This window comes from Schistocerca serialis, chromosome 4 (assembly GCF_023864345.2).
Source record: "Schistocerca serialis cubense isolate TAMUIC-IGC-003099 chromosome 4, iqSchSeri2.2, whole genome shotgun sequence".
Lineage (NCBI taxonomy): Eukaryota > Metazoa > Arthropoda > Insecta > Orthoptera > Acrididae > Schistocerca > Schistocerca serialis.
The window spans coordinates 272,345,727-272,352,627 of NC_064641.1; the positions used below are offsets into that span (position 1 = coordinate 272,345,727).

A 6,901-nucleotide genomic window follows, 5' to 3' on the forward strand; every position below is an offset into this window, starting at 1 on the left:
ATGCATATCGCCGTCATCAATCCTGTGCACTATATCGTTAGCGAATGTCTCTCGTGCAGCAATGATAGCGGCGCTGAGGGGTTGCCGCGTTTGAATTTTGTATGGATAGAGGTGTAAACTCTGGCGCATGAGACAATACGTGGACGTTGGCGTCATTTGGACCGCAGCTGCAACAGGGCGAACGGAAACCCGAGGCCGCTGTTGGATCACCTGCTGCACTAGCTGCGCGTTGCCCTCTGTGGTTGCCGTACGCGGTCGCCCTACCTTTCCAGCACGTTCATCCGTCACGTTCCCAGTCCGTTGAAATTTTTCAAACAGATCCTTTAGTGTATCGCTTTTCGGTCCTTTGGTTACATTAAACCTCCATTGAAAACTTCGTCTTGTTGCATCAACACTGTGTTCTAGGCGGTGGAATTCCAACACCAGAAAAATCCTCTGTTCTAAGGAATAAACCATGTTGTCCATAGCACACTTGCACGTTGTGAACAGCACACGCTTACAGCAGAAAGACGACGTACAGAATGGCGCACCCACAGACTGCGTTGTCTTCTATATCTTTCACATCACGTGCAGCGCCATCTGTTGTTGAAAATTGTAACTACTGTAATTTCGAAAGTTTGTCCGCCTGAAAATGTACTGTTGTCCCAAGCATATTGCAACAAACGGTGTATTTCTATCGCTGCTCGTTTAGTTTTTATTGCCGTTTCAAATATACCGGTCATTTTTGAAACACCCTGTAAACCAACATGCATAGGAATCAAGTGAAAAGTATTTTTGAGCTCTCAGTACAAATTCATTACAATAACCTTATTTGGTCTGTTACTCCTGTTCAATGACATAGAACATTAATAAAACTGATGAAAATGAGAGGCGACATTCAATAGAGGGCATGGAACCTCTCAGTTTCTTATTCGATTTACTGGCGTCACTAAGTTGTTGGCTTGCCTGTCAATGAGTGACAGCAGCAGCGCTTATCGATAAGAGCACTGTCATATTATCTTTGGAGCGACCGCAAATATTTCCAGGTCGTTGTATGTCGGGAGTTGAGTCAGGATGGAGCTCCAGTAAGGTCTGCACAGCCAGTACTCACCTGACCACTGGAGACACACGTGGACTGTCCGACGGAAGGACTGTGGGGATGGAGCAGCAGTGAGGTCCGGACAGCCATGACTCACTCGACTGTTGCCGGCACACATGACTTCAGTAGGGATGACGTATGTTGGTCGTTTGGTCAGTCGTCTCATCGGACGATGTGTATTTGGTTGCCGACCACTTCCAGGTTCTCTGTGTGTGTCGACTTATGATTCCTCCTAGTTTTTCCACAGTGACTGGTTTTAGTATTGTTTGAGTTTTTTGTGGAAGTGTTTCGCGGAACCACGTGTTGCTTGTGTGGTTTGACTGAGCAGTTATTTTAATGCAGTCTGCGTGCTGGATTGAGTCAGTCAGTTGGGACAGAGTAGCGAGGAAGTCTTTGTGGCGCGAGGTCAGGCCGGGGCCGCTGGTGGCATGCACGCACGTTCGGATTTGTGATGCGCTAGCTGCAAGAGCTACAAAGTTCGTCGACCACCGAACCTAGACACTGAAGTCGTTGATAGTTAACCTGTTATGAACCCTCAACTGCTGTGACATCTCTTCGTTCATTGCTGGTTGTTGCTTTCTGAGCCATTCCTGCAAGCAGCAACGTATGGTGTATTGGAGTCTGCGAAATTTTGCAGCCGTCTTCGTGTATGGTGTTTGTGTTTAACTATTGAATTGGTTGATACTTATTAGTGAAGTGTATCAGCGGCATCTTTTGCCTTGTGGCCGTTAATGTTACAGTTACCTGCCCTGGTTGTTAGCGTAGTTTTCTGGTAGTGTGTTTTTCCTCATTGTGTTGATGCTGTCTGGCATGGCGTGTATTCGACATCCTTTGTTGTTGTTCATATTTTTGATTGATTATTGTGTCTTGACTCTATGTAGACGCAAATTTTCAGGACGTAGTGCTGCTGGTTTCTTCGTCCTCACAGATTTTTCCGTTGTCCTGCTGTTTGTCGGGTGGAAGGGAATTGATTAGGTCCTTCAGTCGTCCCTGGGTCCAGTTGCCGTCTGATTGACTACCTGTCTCATCTAAACTTCTGTTATAGTTACCTCCTCAGGCCGACCCTTGGAGCGCTTCTGAACACCACTGTTCTGTTGTTTTAGATTGTGATTTTCTTTTAGTCTCAAGCACTGTGCAAGGCCTTCAGCCATCTATTAATTTAGTTTGTTTTAATGGTAAGATAAGGCCTTCAGCTGTCATAAATTACAACTTTGAGTATTCTTGCTTAAAGTAATTTTTTTTAAAAAAAGAAAGGGGATTTTGCCCATTGGAAACCCTTATTATTATCCAGGCCTTAAGCCTTGAGTTGTTCTATGTTCAGTATGCGGCCTTCAGCCGAACTTTACGTGAAATATTTTAAGATAAGGCCTTCAGCCAACTTAAATTAAAATTTGAAAAGTCACTTGTTTAAAACCTTTTAATATTTTCTTCTCTGTCTGAAATTCGTGTAGGCAACAGCCTTACCGCAGTGGATACACCGGTACCCGTGAGGTCACCGAAGTTAAGCGCTGTCGGGCGTGGTCGGCACTTGGATGGGTGACCATCCAGGCCGCCATGTGGTGTTGCCATTTTTCGGGGTGCACTCAACCTCGTGATGCCATTTGAGGAGCTACTCGGCCGAATAGTAGCGGTTCGATCAAGAATACCATCATTACGAGTGTGAGAGCGGTGTGCTGACCCCACGCCCCTCCTATCCGCATCCTCCACTGAGGATGACTCGGGAGGTAGGCCACTCGTGGCCTGAAGACGAAGTGAGTGTCTGAAATTCTTGTTATCCAGGCCTTAAGCCCTCAGTTCTTCTATCTCCAGTGTGTGGCTTTCAGCCGAGTTTTTATGTAAAATTTTGTAACTAAGGCCTTCAGCCGTGTGTATTCCTTAAAAAGCACTTCGTCTTCGGGCCACGAGTGGTCTACCGGGACCATCCGACAGACATGTCATCCTCAATGGAGGATGCGGATAGGAGGGGCGTGGGGTCAGCACACCGCTCTCCCGGTCGTTATGATGGTATTCTTGACCGAAGTCAATACTATTCTGTCGAGGAGCTATTCAATTGGCATCACGAGGCTGAGTGTACCCCGAAAAATGGCAAAAGCGCATTGCGGCCAGGATGGTCACCCATCAAAGTGCGGACCACGCCCGACAGCACTTAACTTCAGTGATCTCACGGGAACCGGTGTATCCACTGCGGCAAGGCCGTTGCCGTGTATTCCTTAAGGCAATTTTAATAACTTGTGTTTGGGCCTTCAGCCGTATTCTTTTGAATGCTTTTAAGGGCATGTATGATTAAGTGTTTTAGGAAAATAAAGTCTGTATGTTTTGTACAGCTGACAGTAACTGATTTTGGCCCCTTTCCACAACTATAACTGATCCGCTCTGTCCTGCGAACCAGATTTCAAGTAGTTTCAGTACGGTTTTTTTTTTTTTTTAATGCCTGCTAGAAAAGTTAGTAGACGTTGTTGTTACTCAAACTTTCGTTAATGACTTTAATTAACTAGCAACAATATGAACATTCAAATGCCCTAGTCTCTTAACTGTGTTAATCTTGGTTCGTCAATCATATGCAATGTTACAGAATCAAGTCAGTTCAAGGAGTAAGCTGACACGAGTATGACACTTTTTTTCAAAACACATTACAATGTCATTTCCAAAACACCCATTAAAACATAGTAATATTCAAATACAATTCAATTTAAAAATAATATAATTTTAAATTACAAAATGGATGTACTTCATCAGCCTCCACAGCAATTACAAAATACAACTAAAATAATTTGCGAAGGATGCACGTTCAGTACACAAATTTATAAATCTCCTATCATCCGTGCATGAAAAAATATTGTTGTGACTTGAATGACAGCAAGCTCAATATGACAAAAAATAATGTTTTTCCTTACATAAACAACAATCCCCATCTAGGAACAAAGTCAATAAAATATATGATAACTTGTCCCCAACTGGAGCTCCGATTAAATACCGTAACAGATAATACCCCGTGATCTAGAGATACTGTCTTTGATTAGTGATCAAAACGTCCCCGTTTCCGGATTCAAATCCTGCCCCCGCTGAAATTCTAAATGAAAGTCATCAGCAATGGCGACTGAAGACTTCCGGCATAAGAAGCCAACCTCATTCTCCCAACGGCCTTGTGAAAGAGGGCGGAAGAGCGGATAGAGGTTCAGGACACTCTTTTGCCGTTGGGGTGGGAAACTGCTCACAAAGGCGGAAGGACCATCAATCATCAACAGCATGAGGATGCAGAAAGCAATGGGAACCATTGCATTAAAGGCACACAATGTGTATCCACAAGACATGTGGCAAGTAACTGAAGAAAGTTTTAGGATGATCTCTCCATTGGCAGAAGATTCTTTGCTAGTCCGCCATTCGGATCTCCGATAGGGGACAGCCAAGTGGAAAGTGACCTCGATGTGAAGGCTGAATAACCAACGAAAGGATAGCATTCTACGAGTGCAGGCGTGGAATGTCAGAAATTTGAACGTGGTAGAAAAGCAATGAAATGTGAAAAGGGAAATGCAAAGGCTCACTCTGGATATAGTTGAGTCAGTGAAATGCAATGGAAAGAAGAAAGGATTTCTGGTCAGATGAATAGAAGGTAATGTCAGCAGCAGAAAATCGTACAACGGGAGTAGGATTCGTTATATAGGAAGGTAGGACAGAGAGTTCATTACTGAGAACGTTTCAGTGATACGGTTTTCTCATCAGAATCGACAACAGACCAACACCGACGACAATAGTTCAGGTACATCCGCCGACGTAGAGCAGAGGACGAAGCGATAGAGAAAGTATATGAGGATATTGATAGGGTAATTCAGTGCGTAAAAGGAGATGAAAATCTAATAGTCATGGGGGACTGGAATGCGGTTGTACGGGAGGGAGTAGAAGAAAGCGTTACGGGAAGGTGTGTGCTTGGTAAGATAAACGAGAGAGGAGAAAGACTAATTGACATCTGCAACAAATATCAGTTAGTAATAGCGAATACTCTCTTCAAGAATCATAAGTAGAGGACTTATGCATAGAAACGGCTGGGAGATATTGGAGTATTTCAGTTATATTAGGTCATGGTCAGGCAGTGACACAAAAATCAGATACTGGATTGCAAGGCGAACCCACTAGCAGATATAGAGTCAGATCACAATTTAGTAATGATGAAGAGTAGGCTGAAGTTTAAGAGACGTCAGGAAGAACCAGTGAGCAGAAGTTCTATAAAGTGAAGAGTTACGGTTTGATGTTTTCTGAGACTATAGACACTGTGATAATGAGTAGCTCAGAAGGCAAGAAGGCAGCTCGGTTGAAGAGGAATGGACATCTCTAAAGCAGGGCAATCACAGAACTTGCAAAGAGTAGGTACAAAGACGGCACTTGTAAAGTAAACATGGATAACGGGTAACATACTTCAGCTGATCGATGGAAGGAGGAGTACAAAAACGTTCAAGGAAATGATGTCAGAAAGACGGACTCACCGTATAGAACAGTCGAAAGAACCTACGGTAAAATAAAAAGTAAAGGCGGTAGCATTACTAGTTCAGTGAGAATTCCACTGTTAAATGCAGGGGAGAGAGATGGGAAGACTTGTCTGACGACGTGATAGAAGAAGAAGACGACGTGACAGAAGAAGGAACAGGTGTTAACAGGGAATAGGTAGAAGATCAGAATTAGAATCAGTATTTAAAAGAGCTTTGAAAGATGTAAGATCCAGTTATACAAAAGGGACAGGTAACATTCCGTCGAAATTTCTGAAGTCATTGGGGGAAGTGGCAACAAAACGACTACTCACACTGGTGTGTATAATTTGTGGGCCTGGTGATATGCCGTCTGACTTCGGAAGAGATATCATCTACACATTTCCGAAGATAGCAAGAGCCGACAAGAGCGAGCATTATCGCATAATCAGCTTAACTGCTCAAGCATCCAAGTTGCTGACAAGAATGATATTCAGAAGAATGGGAAAGAAAATTGAGGATGTATTAAATGACAATCAGTTTGGCTTTAGGAAAGGTAAAGGCACGAGAGAGACAGTGAGCTGTGGCGGCTTCGTGACATCTTTGGATCCACTGATTGACTGGCGTCCCGGCAGGAGACCCGAGTGCCGCATTGATTAGCTCGGTTTATCGCTGTTGGCGTGTGAGGAAAAGGCGGGACACGCGCCGCGCTTGGGGAGTAACCCGAGAGGCGGCAGCAGGAACGGCCTGAGGGGCCAGTCTGTTGACATGGCGGCCGTTGGGGCCTCTTTGGTATTCGGAACCGTATGCGTCCATGCTGGCTGATTTCTCGGTTTTGGAGAGAGACTTCACCAGCAATTTTCCTTCTGTAACGTTCTCGGCGTGTGCAGTTTGGACGTTGGTGGCCTTGAATAGTACTTAGAATGATGGCATATGGAGTGCTAAAGAAGGTACGGTGCGTATTGTGTTTATTCTCTCAGTGAACCTCGGCCTGGAGTTTGGAAGATGAGTTTTCTTGCAATTACTATAACCTGTTTGAAGGTGTGAGTGTAACTTTGCTGATTTGCGTAGTGATTTCTGTTTAGGTATACATACGAAGTACTGTACCTGCAGCTGGTCTTTTAGAATCTCCTAGTCTGTCTCGGGTTACTTGAATGTTTACTCGAATGTTTACTTAGATGGGCCACTGACTGAAACGGTAAATTTGTCTTTGATCTGTTCTGCTTCGATTCTGCCGGCAGTACTTAACGTGCACAGGTGTTTCCATTTGTTGTTCCTTACCTTTAAGTCATTCCTTATCTGTTGTAAGTTCTGAGTAACGTTGAATCAACTTTTGATTTTCTAAAGTAATGTTCTTTTAAATTTG

General features: G+C 44.1%; 1 pseudogene; it reads left to right on the forward strand.

Annotated features, from left to right (window-relative positions):
* Positions 1–2,528: 2,528 nt before the first annotated feature.
* On the forward strand, positions 2,529–2,646 carry LOC126476569 (5S ribosomal RNA; annotated as a pseudogene).
* The last annotated feature ends 4,255 nt before the right edge of the window (positions 2,647–6,901 follow it).